The 16,432-nt window shown below is 43.2% G+C and overlaps 1 protein-coding gene across 4 annotated transcripts in view; it reads left to right on the top strand.

Annotated features, from left to right (window-relative positions):
• Nucleotides 1–9,029: 9,029 nt before the first annotated feature.
• LOC115479198 (hyaluronidase-like) overlaps nt 9,030–16,432 on the top strand; it is a 44,334-nt gene continuing 36,931 nt past the window's right edge. For 2 of the 4 annotated variants that reach the window (XM_030217017.1, XM_030217011.1), the window contains exon 1: nt 9,128–9,284. The gene's annotated coding sequence lies outside the window, so the exon portion shown is untranslated. The other 2 variants (XM_030217013.1, XM_030217012.1) reach the window with 2 other exon arrangements.

Here is a 16,432-nt window from a genome sequence, read left to right as displayed (position 1 = left end):
TTATCTTTCCTGATGTATCTAAGTGGACACAAATGCGTAGAAAGAAGTTTCTGGAATGAAGACAAGATGTGACTGTACTACAAGCTAGATTTCAATTGCGTTTCCCATGCAAATGTTTGGTATTACACAAGGACAAGAAATATATTTTCTATGAGGTTGGTCAACTTTCTGATTTTATAAAGGCCAGGAGGCAATCTGGACAACCCTCATAGTTATGGGTCTAAGTAATAAGTGAAGCCTACATTTTTGTTCTATTACTACTTTTTGATTTATTACCAACTCCTCTTGGTTAATACTTAGGACACCTTGGATCTCAATGTGTGGACTAATTAGAGCAATGAGCACTTCCATCATTTACAATGTATTGTAAGCCACACTGAGCCCGCAAATAGGTGGGAAAATGTGGGATACAAATGCAAATAAATAAATAAATTGAATTATATATTTAAAATATTACCTATTGAATTAATGTGTATCATGTGCTCTGTAATATTTCCTCAAAGGTATTTATCTTTGTAAACCAATGTTTAAAATCAATACATAAATAAAAAAAAGAAAATGAAAGGTGCCCAGATCTCAAAGACAAATAGTGCAAAGCTTACCAAACAATAGTGAGTTAATGATCTGAAAGTACCACAGCACACAAATCTACTACTACTTATCATTTCTATAGTACTACTACTACTACTTAACATTTCTAGAGCGCTACTAGGGTTACGCAGCGCTGTACAATTTAACAAAGAGAGACAGTCCCTGCTCAAAGAGCTTACAATCTAATAGACAAGTGAACGGTTGGTCCGAGAGGGGTAGTCAATTGGGGCAGTCTGGATTCACTGAACGGTAAGGGTTAGGTGCCAAACGCAGCATTGAAGAGGTGGGCTTTAAGCAAAGACTTGAAGACGGGCAGGGAGGGGGCTTGGTGTAAGGGTTCAGGAAGGTTGTTCAAAGCATAGGGTGAGGCGAGGCAGAATGAGCGGAGCCTGGAGTTGGCGGTGGTGGAGAAGGGTACTGAGAGGAGGGATTTATCCTGTGAACGGAGGTTACGGGCGAGAACGTAAGGGGAGATGAGGGTAGAAAGATAGTGAGGGGCAGCAGACTGAGTGCATTTGTAGGTAAGAAGGAGAAGCTTGAATTGAATGCGGTATCTGATCGGAAGCCAGTGAAGTGACCTGAGGAGAGGGGTGATATGAGTATATCGGTTCTGGCGGAATATGAGTATATCGGTTCTGGCGCTTTAAGACATACGCAGTGCTGTACACTAAATATGTAAGAGACAGTCCCTGCTTGACAAAGCTTACAATCTAATCAAGACAGACAAACAGGACAAATAAGGGATAAAGACAAAGAGTAGTAAGATTCCGGAATCCCAAAGAGTTGCAAGATTCCAGAATCACAAAGAGTAGCAAGATTCCGTGCAGAATCCTAAAGAGTAGCAAGATTCCGGAATCCCAAAGACTACTACTTGTCATTTCTGTAACGCTACTAGACGTATGCAGCGCTGTACACTCGAACATGAAGACAGTCCCTGCTTGACAAAGCTTACAATCTAATCAAGACAGACAAACAGGACAAATAAGAGATAAGTCAGCTTCGGACACGTGAAACCAGTCCTACTAGCAAAAGGGGACAAAGCATGCACTGTCTAAACCGATATACAATACTACTAATTAAAAACAGATTTAGTGGTTTCAAACCTCAGCTAACAACGGTGCCAATGCTTGATCTTGCCAGATACTTGCACAAACACTATCAAATGCACATAGAAATAAAATATATCGCAGACTCACCCAGATGGCGGGTAGCAAGCACAAACTGAACTGCATCTAGGTGCACTGTAGTATCCACTACAACAGCCAATGAAAGAACGCACATGCGCACAAAGAAGCTAATAAAAAAATGTCGACAGTGTAACAGTCAATGGCATTACAGAGCACTACTATTATGTGCAAACAGGAGAAGTCATTTTACTGCTAGATGGAGTGCCAAAGAGGCAGAGGCATAGCTGGGTGGGGCGCCACTGAAGCGGCCACTCCCCCAAATGGATTTTGAATGAAATGGTGCCTATGCAGATCAGCCTTACATTGTCACCTATATTACAAAAGGTCTGCTCCCCCTGACGTTTATGCTTCTGCAAAGAGTATATTTATTTATTTGCTGCATTTGTATCCCACATTTTCCCACCTCTTTGCAGGCTCATTGTGGCTTAAATTATGCCGCAATGACAATCGCCATTAACGGAACAGAGTATTTGAAAACTCTGAGAGAAGTGCGTTCATAACTTTGAGAGATGTAGTCCTTTAGGGTCCCGAACTGGCGGGAATTGAGCTCATTTTTGAGCAGGAGCAATCTGGGAGACGCAGCTAAGGTTCAGAATGCAGGTGAAGTAACAGCACCTGGAACCAATTGCCATGCTGTGACTGATTAAAACAAAGAGCCAGACTGTTTGTAGGAGAAGTGGAAGAGGGAGCAAGACAGAATTTGAAAATCATCCAGAAAGGTGGAGCCAAATGGGTTTAGTTTTCAGAAAAAAATTAGGTAGGAGCTTAGAAACAGAGAAAATGATGGCAATCACCTAGTCAGTCTGCCTATCTGTACAAATTATTAATCTCTACTATCTTTTCCTCTCCCTTAAGAGATCATCTACTACTACTACTACTACTTAACATTTCTAAAGCGCTACTAGGGTTACGCAGCGCTGTACAATTTAACATAGAGGGACAGTCCCTGCTCAAGGAGCTTACAATCTAAAAGACAAGTGAACGGTCAGTCCGAAAGGGGCAGTCAAATTGGGGCAGTCTGGATTTACTGAACGGTAAGAGTTAGGTGCTGAACACAGCATTGAAGAGGTGGGCTTTAAGCAAAGACTTGAAGATGGGCAGGGAGGGGGCTTGGCGTAAGGGCTCAGGAAGGTTGTTCCAAGCGTGGGGTGAGGCAAGGCAGAATGAGCGGAGCCTGGAGTTGGCGGTGGTGGAGAAGGGTACTGAGAGGAGGGATTTGTCCTCTGAACGGAGGTTTCCGGTGGGAACGTAAGGGCATCTGTGCCTGTCCCATGCTTTCTTGAATTCGGATACAGTCCTTAACTCCACCACCTCCGCTGGGAGGCTATTCCACATATCCACCAGCCTTTCTGTAAAGAAGTATTTCCTTAGATTACTCTTGAATCTGTCCTCTTTCATTTTCACCCTATTCTCCCCTGGTTCCAGAGGTTCCCTTGAAGCCTGCCTCTTATACCACCAAGGTTTTTATGAGTCTCTATCACAAGTTCACATTTCCCCTATCCTGCCTTTCTTCCAAAGTATATATATTGAGATCTTTAAGTCTGTTCCCCTAGGTTTGGTGATGAAGACCACTAACAGGCTCATTTTCGAAAGAGAAGGACGTCCATCTTTTGACACAAATCGGAAGATGGGCGTCCTTCTCACAGGGTCGCCCAAATCGCATAATCGAAAGCCGATTTTGGGTGTCCCCAACTGTTTTCCGTCGCGGGGATGACCAGAGTTCACTGGGGGGTGTCAGAGGTGTAGCGAAGGCAGGACTTGGGCGTGCCTAACTCATGGGCGTCCTCGACCCATAATGGAAAAAAAGGGGTCCCTGACAAGCACTTGGACAACTTTACCTGGTCCTGTTTTTCTTACGACCAAGCCACAAAAAGGTGCCTGAACTGACCAGATGACCACCGGAGAGAATCGTGGATCACCTCCCCTTACTTCCTCAGTGGTCACTAACCCCCTCCCACCCTGAAAAAACATCTTTAAAAATATTTTGTGCCAGCCTCAAATGTCATACTCAGGTCCATCACAGCAGTATGCAGGTCCCTGGAACAGTTTTAGTGGGTGCAGTGAACTTCAGGCAGGGGGACCCAGGCCCATCCCCCCCTACCTGTTACACTTGTGGTGGTAAATGTGAGCCCTCCAAAACCCACCACAAACCCACTGTAACCACATCTAGGTGCCCCCCTTCACCTGTAATGGCTATGGTAGTGGTGTACGATTGTGGGTTTTGGGTGGGGGGGGGGGTTGGGGAGCTCAGCACACAAGGTAAGGGAGCTATGTACCTGGGAGCAATTTATGAAGTCCACTGCACTGCCCCCTAGGGTGCCCAGTTGGTGTCCTGGCATGTCAGGGGGGGCAGTGCACTATGAATGCTGGCTCCTCCCACAACCAAAGGGCTTGCATTTGGTCGTTGCTGAGATGGGCGTCCTTGGTTTCCATTATCGCCGAAAATCAGAAATGACCAAGTCTAGAGATGACTATCTCTAAGGACGACCTAAATATCAAGATTTGGGCGTCCCCGGTCGTATTATCGAAACAAAAGATGGATGTCCATCTTGTTTCGATAATACGGGTTTCCCCGCCCCTTCGCCAGGATGTTTTGCAAGGACGTCCTCAGCAAAACTTGAGCATCCCTTTCGATTATGCCCCTTCACGTATTTTAGTAGCCACCCTCTTAAATGAAATGGACTCAGACATGTCTTTTTAAAAGTGTGGCCTCCAAATTTGTACACAGTATTTTAAATGAGGTCTCATGAAAGACTGATACAGAGGCGCTATTGCATCCTTCCTGCTACCTATTACTGTCTCTGTACACTCAAGCATCCTTATGGCTTTTGCCATCACCTGTTCTACCTGTTTGGCCACTTTAAGATCATCAGATACTTCTGTGTGTGAAAGAAGAGGAGGAAGAGAAAGACAAAAGGAAACATATTGAACTGTGAGGGGGATGTGGGTGGGAAGAGTTACTGGACCCAAGTTGGAGGGTGTGGGATATGGGTGGGAAGCTACAGGGAGAGATTCTGGCCCCAGGGGGAAGAAGGGAAGAGATAGGGGAGGAACAGGGACACAGAGGAGTAATGCTGATCACAGGGGGAGGGGGAGGGATAAGGACACAGAGGGGGAAATGCAGGATTGAGCAAGGCGCACACAAAGGGGAAATGCTGAATTTAAGGGCTGGGTCGGGACTCTGAGAGGGCATACGCTGAAAATGGAGGAAGGTAAAGGACAGGGACACAGAGGGGAGATGTTACGATGGATAAGGATGCAGGAAGAGGATGGTGGTCACGGAAGGAGAAGAAATGTCAAATGGACTGACCACAGCAAAGACAAGAAAATAAAGACAGAGAAAAGGGACACTGGGACCAAAGGGAACAGAAAAATAAAATGCTCAGACAACAAAGTATTTTATTCTGAATGTATTAATTGGAATATATTAGCTTTTGGAAATGCACCTATACTACCACAAGCCATTTTCAGCGCACCTTTGAAAAAGGGCCCCATGATCTCTAAACAGGTATCACATGCTAGCAGAATACCGCACCATGGTCACACGTGAAAAACACATGGCGCGACAAATGTATCACAAGGGACCAGAGATCAATATAAAGAGAAAAAAACTGAACTGAAAACCTCAAGCAGTCAGACTCTGCATACAACAATACTAGAGAAATTAAAACTAAAATGCAAAATATCAGGAATGGGCATTTCCAACAGCAGAGATGGCGCCTATGGCTGGGAAGTGGGGTGGGGATGGGCAGTGGGGTAAAGCAGGTATGCCTTTGTGTACAGGGGCGTAGCCAGGCCTCGGCGGGTGGGGGGGGCAGAGCCCGAGGTGGGGGGCACTGTTTAGTCGCCTCCCCCCACCGCCGACCGCCCCCCACCACTTTGGACCCCCAGCTGCCGCAACCGCAACCCCCCCCCCCCCCCCCCCCCGCCACCATCGCTGCCACCCGCCCGCCCCCTGCCCCGCCGCCACATCAGGTACCTTGTTTGCTGGCAGGGGTCCCCAATCCCAGCCAGCCAAAGAGTCTTCTTCAGCGCCAGTCGACTCCGGCGCCTTCATTGTGTGATCATCTGTTTCTGACGCCTTACGTCCTGCACCGTGCATGTAGCCCCGTGCAGGACGTAAGGCGTCAGAAACAGATGATCACACAACAAAGGCGCCGGAGTCGACCGGCGCTGAAGACGACTCTGGTGCTGAAGAAGACTCTTCAGCTGGCGGGGATTGGGGACCCCCGCCAGCAAACAAAGTACCTGATGCGGTGGCAGGGGGAGGGGATCAAATGTAGAAGGGGCCAGGGCGTAATCTGTGGGGGCCCATGCCCCCGTGGCCCCACATAGCTACGCCCCTGGTGTGGCTCAATGTACTTTAGTGAGCTGCTGCCAATGTTCCCAGTATGTAGGCATGGGCCAGGATCTTGGGGGGGGGGGTGTTAGGGGACCCAGATATCTGCAGCCCCCTAATTTTAGCATTGCATGCTAAGTGGAGGGAGTGCCCCATTATTAGCTGTCTTTAGATATTCTGTACATTCGGATTTCAGTAATATATTTTTTTCTTTCTTATTGAAAAAGCAATAACGTATTGCAACAAAAAAAGGGACCTCAGTGCATGTGACTCTGCCTATGTATGGTGCTTGCACATGAGTGGTGCTGTGATCCTGGGGGCAATGCTTCACACTCACCTTTCTAGGCTGCTCCTTATAGATCTCCATGCAGATGGTGGTGGTATTTCATAATTTGTGAGGACCAGGATCTCTGTCTCCTCCACAGAGAAATTTGGTTCCCTTCTCATAGACATCGCTGGGCACTCTGAGGAACATTCCTCCAGGTGCAGAAGTACATACACATGTTTTGCATGTGGAGGGAATGTCCTGCTATTGCCGCGGATGTTTTTCCCCATTGGGGACCAGTACCACTGTTGCACATTTTGCGTCGGGTATTTTCAGTTGGTGGAAACGTTTCTCTCTGCACCAGGGGCGTAGCTAGGTGGGGACATGGGCCCCCACAGATTTAGCCCGGGCCCCCTCTACTTTCGACCCCTGCGCCTCTGACCCTCCCCCACCGCTGCCAGGTACCTTTGCTGGCGGGGGTCCCCAACCCCCGCCAGCCAAAGTCTTCTTCAGCACCATTCTCTGGCGCGTTCGCTGATCTGTTTCTGTGAGTGAGGTGCGGGGAAGGGTCAGCAACGGCAGGAGGAGAGGTCGGCAATGAGCTAAACTGTGCCCCCCACCTCGGGCTCTGGACCCCCTCCCCCTGAGGTCTGGCTACGCCCCTGCTCTGCACATCTAGAAAGTTTTCAGTATGTCTTCTTTCAAAACGTTTTTTAGTTTATTTTTGAATATCGGAAAATGTTTAGTTTTTGTCTTCCATTACGAACTTCAGTTTTTAAGTGTTTTCTGATAAACATTTATTTTGTCATTTGGATGTCATATCAAAAATGCTCCTCGTCGCCAACAATATTGCTACTAACAACATTTTACTTGCTATTTTCAACTTTAAATAGCTTCCTATCCCCCCTCCCCACTGAGATACACAGCACCCACACTCACAGTATATTACATGAATGTGATATGAAATACATATATTTGATTATTCATCTGAAAATGGCAAAGACAAATCAGGATCAACTCCAAATACCAGGAAAAAAAGTCCACACACATTTAAAACCGTTTCAGATTTTAATAAATGCCCGCTAATTGCAAAAATGTTTTGAAGACCGGGCCCTGTTTACTAAGGTGCGCTAACATTTTTAGTGCATGCTAAAAATTAGTGCACCCTAACCATATAGATGACCGTAGGAATATTATGGGCATCTACACGGTTAGCACACGCTAATGCTTAGCATGCATTAACTGTGTAGATGCCAAAAAAATGTTATTTGAATGTTCTTTCTTTTTTTTTTTTATAATAAGTTTATTAAATCATAACAATACACCACAGAAAATGCAACAGAACAGAACAAAACACACAATATGGTACAGAGTGCTGAGTTCTAACCCTAAAATTAGTCCTTATTGGATAGAAAAAGGTCTAAAGACTTCCATTTGCGGATAGCTGATTTGTGTCCAGACAGGGAGAGTACTGCAGATTGCTCATATTTTTTATAAAGCAGAATCCAATTCCACCACACCACCACATTCACATGGGAATTATCCTTCCAGTGCGAAATGACCAGTTTCAGCGCAACTGGAACCAAAAAGTCACACAATAACTTATCATTGTCCGTGTAGAGAAATGATATACAAACAGATTTCCATATCACATATTTAGGTAAAAAAGATTCTTGGAAACCAAAAATCTTTTCCAATTTTTCCCAAACATCTGACCAAAATGTTACAAGAGGTGGACATTCCAACAGTAGGTGTGTGAGAGTTCCAGTTTTGTTTTTACAATGTTCTAATTGTGTGCTTGTTAGATAGTCCATCATTATTATGCTTATAATGTATTATATCTCTGTTTTTTTTTTTTTTTAATGTGTATATTTTTGATTCTCTCTCAATTTGCTGCTTTCAAGTTTTCTTCTTTCATTCTATGTCTTTACTTCATTTTACTATTGTTATGCTGTTAACAAAATTGTAAGTTTGATGTTAAACTGTACCTACACCGCCTTGGGTGAATCTCTTCATAAAGGTGGTGAATAAATCCCAATAAATAAAACCACTAACGCTCCTCTAGCACAACGTAGTAAACAGGGCCTCAACTATCTTTCCAGAGAATAGATGACTGGTTTCAAATATTATAGCCTTAATTACAGTACACAGAGTTTCTTCAGTACTGTCAGACTCAAAGAATACCTAGAGGTCCCAGGATTCTGAAAGAACCACAACTGTTCCTTGATAACCGGGTTTTCCTAGATTAGTGGCGTCTGATTTTAAATGTGTTCTTTGGACTTAATGATTTTATATTGTTGAAAGATCAGGGTCCTTTTAATAAAATGGCTGATTTTATTTGCATACCTTCTGTACTTGTTTTTACTCCACCCAGTGGTGTGCTGGAGCAGGCTCGCAAGAGCCGGTTGTTAAGTTTTTAAGAATTTTGGGAGCCGGTTGTTAAAGTAGGGCCCTCCATGGCTACTTTAACAACTGGCCACCTCTAGCCCTTCCAACTGCAGAGCTGGCTATGTCCAGAGAAAAAGCCTGTTAAAAATTTACCAGCACACCCCTGACTCCACCCCTTGTATGTTGTTCTTGCTTCTCTGTGGCGTTTTGGACTTCCCCTCCTTTTTTGCTGTTGTTGCTTTGGAAGAAGGAACATGAACTTTCAGCCCTGGGAAAACATTCTGAGTTTTCCCAAAGATCGTGGTCAGCAGCTTTTACACCATGCCTTACCATTTGACGAAGGTGAGTCTAACAAGTGGCCAGAAGTTGTTAATCTTAAGAAAAATATTGTACGCAATGAATTACACTATGCAGCGATTCTTAAGTTCTGTGGGACTCAAAGGATACCTAGAGGTCTCAGGATTCGGAAAGAGCCACGATTGTTCCATGATGACCAGGGTTTCCTGGCTCACTGGTGAGTGATTTTAAATTACTGTTCTTTGGACGTAATGATTTTAATTGTTGAAAAATCAGGGTCCTTTTAATAATGCGGCTGATTTTTTTTTTTTTTTTTTGGCATACCTTCTGTACTTGTGTTTACTCCACCCGTTGTTTGTTGTTCTTGCTTCTCTGTGGAATTAGGACTTCCCTTCCTTTTTTTTGCTTTCAGATATGATAGGCCTCACTAGTGCATTTTCTATAGCCTCCCAAAATTACCCAGGAAAGTAAGTGCAGGCCTAATCTTCCTGCAGAACAACAGATCAAAGTACTGTCTAATTGCCAGAAAAGCAGGGGCTGAAGCATTATAGTCTGATTTGATAGGTATTTTTATTTCACCCAGGATTTTTCTTGTATTCTTGGTGGTTCTGTTGCTAATTAACAGTGTGTTAGAAAAATTCTAAGTCTATCATTGCAAAAAAATGGTGTATATAAATGAAATACTCTACATTAATACAATTAAGCATTGCAAATTCTTCAACAATTTCTTCAAGTAGTTAATTATGTATATTACAAATTGTGAAGATGAAGCTTCTGCTTCCACTCACCAACAGGCCACAGGCCTGAACAGGACTCCAAACAGTCTCTTCCCAGAATCCTGAGCAATCCAACCTCAAGCTCCTAGGTCCCTTTTTCACTCAGGGTGAGCTGGTTCTCAGTATGCAGATTAGCATGTTATCCTTTCACGCTCAGGGTGACCTGGTTCTCCAGAGGCAAAATTAAACAGGTCTTACCAACAGCATATTCAGGCAATTCTTTATTCCAGCCCCTGCGCACAGTTCTTCTAGCTTAAATACTTTATACATTTACATATCTTCACACTGAGCCTCCCCACACAGATTCCTGGGCTCAGCATTGACCTCAATACTTTGGGGACTTCTAACCCCAGGCTTTGCAGCCTGCTTCTTAGTACTGGGACATACAGCCCTACTTCTTCCTTGAACACACAGTCCACCACAAGTCCATAGGGTTTAGCCAGTTCTTTCCAGGGGGATTCTCTTTCTTCAGCTACCAGCTCTCTTCTCTTTTTTTTTTCACATCTCAGGTGGGGTATAAAGTGGTTAATAGCTAAACAGGACCCAGCCCATAACCACCTGCACCTGTAGCTATCCTAGGACTCTCCCCGGTCCTAGCGACCTCCATCTATTCTCCTAGCGCCCTCTAGTGGCCTACCCCGGACATCCTGGACATTTTTAGGGGAACAGCGCCATCTAGTGGCCTGCCCCGGCTAGGACAGCCTCTTATTTATCACAAAATATAATCACACATGGTTATCTGTGTGGGTAATCTAAAATTCTTATTAAGAGAATGAGGTATAATGTGCAGTTCAATTCAAATTTTGGATCAGATGTACAAAAAGATTTATCTCCTTTTTCATGGAGGGAAAAAAGCTTAGTGGGCCTTTTACAAAGGCATGCTAGCGTTTTTAGCGCACGCTAAAAATAAGCATGGGCTAAATGCTAGAGATGCCCATATATGGTCTCTAGCATATAGCGTGCGCTAATGATGCTACCATGCTTTTGTAAAAGACCCCATTAGTGTATCAGGGCATATAAAAATTTAAAAACAGTTCTGATTGCTATGAGCCACATGGTGGCACTATAATCTTAAATATATTGGAAGGTAAATAGAGAAACCTAAGCAAAAGTTTCAATTTTATCACACAGTTTAAAGAATTGTATAATTTTATCATTGGGTTGGAACTTGGATTACAAAGGGATGACATAGAAGGAAGAGGTTGGTTGTTGGGAGTTTATTGTATGATACGAGGCCGTGAGGGAGGAGTTGGAGAGTTTTGGGTTATTTAGTTGTTTGCTATGTAAAGTGTTTTATTATCCGGTTAATATTCAAAAGTCTAGGGAGTGGAAGGTTATCCACTTAACAACAGGCACACAAAAATGGACTAGAATTTTCAAAACTGAAATAATATCCAGAGAGCCACCTGCACAATCCCAGGCGTTAATGGTCCATAAATAGCGTCATTTCAAATCAATTTGACTGCAGTACCAAACATATTTACCTAAGCTGTGAAATACCCATGATGATTTTTCTTCACAGATTCAGGGGCGGACTGACCATTCAGGCACCCGGGCAGTGCTCTAGGTGGCCCAGAGGCTCTAGGTGGCCCAGAGGCTCTGCCCGGATGCCTGCCGCACACTACAGCCCTGTCCAGTCTTACCTTCAAAGGCGTGCCGCTGGTGATCTAGTGGCCTCTGCGGGAGAGAACATGTTCTTTCCTGCCCGTTGTGCTGCCTCTATTCCCTCTGCCCGGCACCGCCGTACTTTGAAAACGGCAGCCGAGACACCCTGTGGAAGTCTCGCGAGACTGTCAAGACCCACGAGATTACCGTGGGACGTCTCGACCTTCATTTTGAAAACATGGCACCAGCAGGCGGGGGAATAGCGCAGCAGGCAGGAAAGAACATCCTTCCCCCCTCCCCCTGCAGAGACCACTAGACTACCAGGACCCTTCAGGTAGGATGCAAAGCAGGCAATCAAATTTAAATACTTATCAAGAATTTTAGTTTAAAAATCAAGTTTTTTTGTAGCATAAAGTTAATTTCTCTTTCTCTCCCTATTTCAGTTCAATTTACTTTCCTGGTAAAACTTTAAAACATCACAGGTATGCTACTGATCAATTTTACAAGCATTTTGAGCAGCTACAATAGATGCTTATAAAAGAGCTGCTCTTAAATATAATCTCACCCTAATCACACACTGTGGGGACCAAAAACTATGAAAAAATAAATCTATGTCCCAAACATTTCATCTGCAGGATATTTATAACATATCAATTTTTATATATATGGGGAGAATCAGATCAACTGCTTATCACAACCATATGAATAGTTTTATTCTTTCGCACAGGCGAAATGGTGTGTAGCAAATCCTCATATACTTCCCCTCCTGTTCTCAAAGGCTGTGCAAATATGCATATCACTCCCAAATACGGTATATATGCTTAAAACAGGAGGGGAAGTATATGAGGATTTGCTACACACCATTTCGCCTGTGCGAAAGAATAAAACTATTCATATGGTTGTGATAAGCAGTTGATCTGATTCTCCCCATATATATAAAAATTGATATGTTATCAATATCCTGCAGATGAAATGTTTGGGACATAGATTTATTTTTTTATAAAAGAGCTGCAGCATATTATTATTATTATTATTACTATTATTATTATTTATTACATTTGTACCCCATGCTTTCCCACACATGGCAGGCTCATACATGCGGAAAAGGTTGTCAAAAAACATAGCACCTACTTTTTTGATTTGCTTATATGTTTTAATTGTAATTTGTACTTGAATTCTAATATGAACACAAACAAGAAACGAACCTAATCCACATCAATGAGAAATGGAAGCGAAAATACAAGAAAAGAAAATCAAGACAAAATATGATCTACATAAAAAGCTTGTATATCTTGATTGGAAATATGATTGGAGTTATTAAATACTTTTTCCTGCTGTTTGGATTACTGGTAGCTGCCTAAAGGTGGTGTAGATCTCATGATGTAGAGTTGAGAACTGTTGATATGAAAATTTAATTTCTTCATATTTTTTTCTGATTCTTTTCTTTATCATGAACATATTGTATTAATGATTTTTAAAATGCAATAAAAAGAAAAAAAAAAAGCCTGTATATATGTTAGGCCCTTACAAAATCAAACTGCACCATCATCAGAAACTCCTTTATCTAAAAGAAACCTCTCAAACTGAATAGAATCAATAAAGACATTCTTGTAAGTACATTAACTATCTACAGAGAACTCTAAGAAAGAAAGGTGACTCCACTGCTAGAGTGTTGGACTTTTAAAGCTAGAAAGTTAGCACCTGGTTTTATGCAACACTCGTAGGCATTTTCAGATATGGAGAATGGGTGGAGTGGGGGGCAGGATTGGTACGTGTAGTTTATAAAATGCTTTTCCTGCATCTAGAGACTCTCTCATCCTTCATCACCCAAGTTGTAAGAAGCTTCATTATAAATCTATTCATAATGCGGGCTTTACTTATCAAGGTACGAAGCTATGGAATTCTCTGCTTAATTCATTGATTTATTATTTATTTATTGCATTTGTATCCCACATTATCCCACCTCTTTGCAGGCTCAATGTGGCTTACAATTCATCATGGGTACTGGAAATAGAAGTGAATATACATTAGGTTTACAGAGGGTTTGTGTTACATGGTGGTGAAATACATGATGGTGTTAAAGCAAAAGACATTATAAGACAGTTCTAAAAGTTTTACAGATTATACAGTTACACATGTTGATCTTTGTGATCTATCTTGTCGAAGAGATAAGTTTTCAGTAGTTTGCGGAAATTGGTCAATTCATAGACCGTTTTCAGGTTACGTGGCAGCGCATTCCAGAGCTGCGTGCTCGTATAGGAAAAGGTAGATGCATGCATTGATTTGTATTTCAAACCCTTACACTTGGGAGGATGAAGAATGAGGGGTGTGCGGGAAGATTTTTTTGCGTTCCTGGGTGGAAGTTCTATTAGATCTGACATGTAGGCTGGGGCGTTACCATGGATGATTTTATGGACTAAAGTGCAAAGTTTGAACGTGATGCGTTCTTTTAGTGGGAGCCAGTGTAGTTTTTCTCGTAGAGGTTTCGCGCTTTCGTATTTTGGTGTGCCGAATATAAGTCTGGCTGCCGTGTTCTGGGCTGTCTGGAGTTTTTTAAGTATTTGCTCTTTACAGCCAGCGTAAAGTGAGTTACAATAGTCCAGATGACTGAGTACCAATGATTGTACCAGATTGCGGAAGATACATTACCAATTAAGCTGTTGAAAGCATTTTTATTTAGTAAATCTCTTACTCACACTTGTAATTGTTAACTCTTGGACATGCTTGGAACCTGCTGTTGTTATTCAATAGTAGTGAATATTGTGAATGATATTATTACTACTTATGCTAATTGTATTTTTTTTGCAAATGTTTATCGTTAGCCACATTGAACCTGAACTTGTTTGGGATATAAATGTTATAAATAAATAAAAAATACATACACTTGTTGATTCTTACGGACATGCAAGAAACTTGCACCTGCCTTGGGTATAACTTTGTGTGAGATCTTTCAGGTAGGTTATATGATCCAAAATGGCAGTGCCTGAACCCCCTAGTGGTGTGTTGCGATGCACCACTACAGGTCAGTCTACCAAATGAGGGATTGCAATCAATACAACGCCTTATTAAGTTATTTAGGCTTGAAAGGGTTAGAAAACATAGGGGGGTCTTTTACTAAAGTTTAGCTCAAGTTATCTGCAGGAGGGCCCATTTTATTCCTATGGTCCCTGCTGCAGATAACTCGAGCTAAGCTTTAGTAAAAGACCCCCATTGTTGTATGCAGGGACCCTTGGGTGAGGAGGAAATTCTTCAAAATAGTAATAATGTGGTTTCTACCTCTGTGCCCTCATGTTTTGTGGCCTCAGTTATTGAGGTGTGCTCCTTAGCTTCCCTTTGGTCATTATCTATATGTCATGATGTTACCTGGAGAGATATATTAACAGGGCTAGTTCAAGAGTATTAGTCATCTGAGGCGGGGGAGGGGGGGCTTCAGCGTTATGCCCTCTCAGTTAACTTTTCAGGTCCCTTTTCCATTGAGATTTTGATAATTAAACTTAGCAATTATGATCACCTCAACACCACCCCTCCCCAACAATCCTATACAAAGGCACAATTGGACTTCTAAATATTACACTGTATATATTTTATTTTATTTTGCTGCATTTGTATCCCACATTTTCCCACCTATTTGCAGGCTCAATGTGGCTTACATTATGTTGCAATGGCATCACAATTAACAGAGTAAGAGGTTCAGCATATTGTTACAATTAATGTGAAAGAATAACAGGTAAATAGGGTAAATAAAATGACAATACATAACATATAAGAGAGAGCAGGATAAGATATAATGTTCAATAATGATAATAAGATAAAATAATCAAATTAGAAGGGATCAATATTGGTTCTGGTATAGATTAGGAATCAAGTCATTAAGGAGGATCCTTTTTGTAAGTCTCTTTGAACAGGTACTGTATGTCTTCAGTAACCTCTGAAAAGTTATTATTATTACATTTGTACCCCGCGCTTTCCCACATAATGCAGGCTCAATGCGGCTTACATAGTAATTTGAAATACAAAGTTAATAGAATTTTAATAAAACAGTAGAAAACAATGTAAAGATGGGCTTAGTAGTGAATGATAAGTTGAGCTAGATAATATATGACTAGGATAAAAGAGGGTAGACATAGGCGCCCCGTATAAGAGGCTTGGGGAGGCTAAGCCTCCCCAGCCCAGCTGTGAGCTTCGCGGCAGCCCCACCTGCCTCCCTCTCCAAATCTACCCCGACGAAATCTTCTGCTGCCGCCGCTTCTATTGAGCAGCGCAGCGGCAGCCGCTTCTCTCGGAGCCAGCATAACATAAGAAGAAAAAGAAGCGCGGGGCCGCAGCAGCGTTCAGACATGCGCTGTCGGCTCTGCCGGTCTCAGCCCCGTGACGTCAATTTCCCATTCTGGGGGCAGAGGACCGGCAGAGCCGACAGCGCATGTCTGAACGCTGTTGCGGCCCCGCACTTCTTTTTCTTCTTCTGTCAGCGCTGCTGTAAAGAAGCCTGGGCCGGAGGGAGAGAAGAGAACGTGTGGAAACGGTAGGAGGAGAGAGAAGGAGAGCAGGGGAGAGCCAGAGAGCGATAGGGAAAGAAAGAGGGGACATGGAAAAGAGCAGGGGAGAGCCAGGGACATGGAAAAAAGCAGGGGAGAGCCAGAAAGAGATGGGGAGAGAAAGAGGGGCCATGGAAAAGAGCAGGGGAGAGCCAGGGACATGGAAAAAAGCAGGGGAGAGCCAGGGACATGGAAAAAAAGCAGGGGAGAGCCAGAAAGAGATGGGGAGAGAAAGAGGGGGCATGGAAAAGAACAGGGGAGAGCCAGGGACATGGAAAAGAGCAGGGGAGAGCTAGAGAGAAGATGCTGGATGGAAGGGGGTACAGAGAGAGAGAGAGATGAGTGGAAAGAGGAGACATGGGTAGGAGAGAGAGAGAGAGAAGCTGCTGGGGAGAAACTGGGGGAGACCCTAGCTGTCAGACTGAGAAATGCTGGCTGGATGAAATGAG

The sequence above is a fragment of the Microcaecilia unicolor genome, chromosome 10, assembly GCF_901765095.1.
Source record: "Microcaecilia unicolor chromosome 10, aMicUni1.1, whole genome shotgun sequence".
NCBI classification, from domain to species: Eukaryota; Metazoa; Chordata; class Amphibia; order Gymnophiona; family Siphonopidae; genus Microcaecilia; species Microcaecilia unicolor.
Note: the sequence above shows the minus strand (reverse complement) of the source record. Positions and strands in the feature narration are given on the sequence as shown.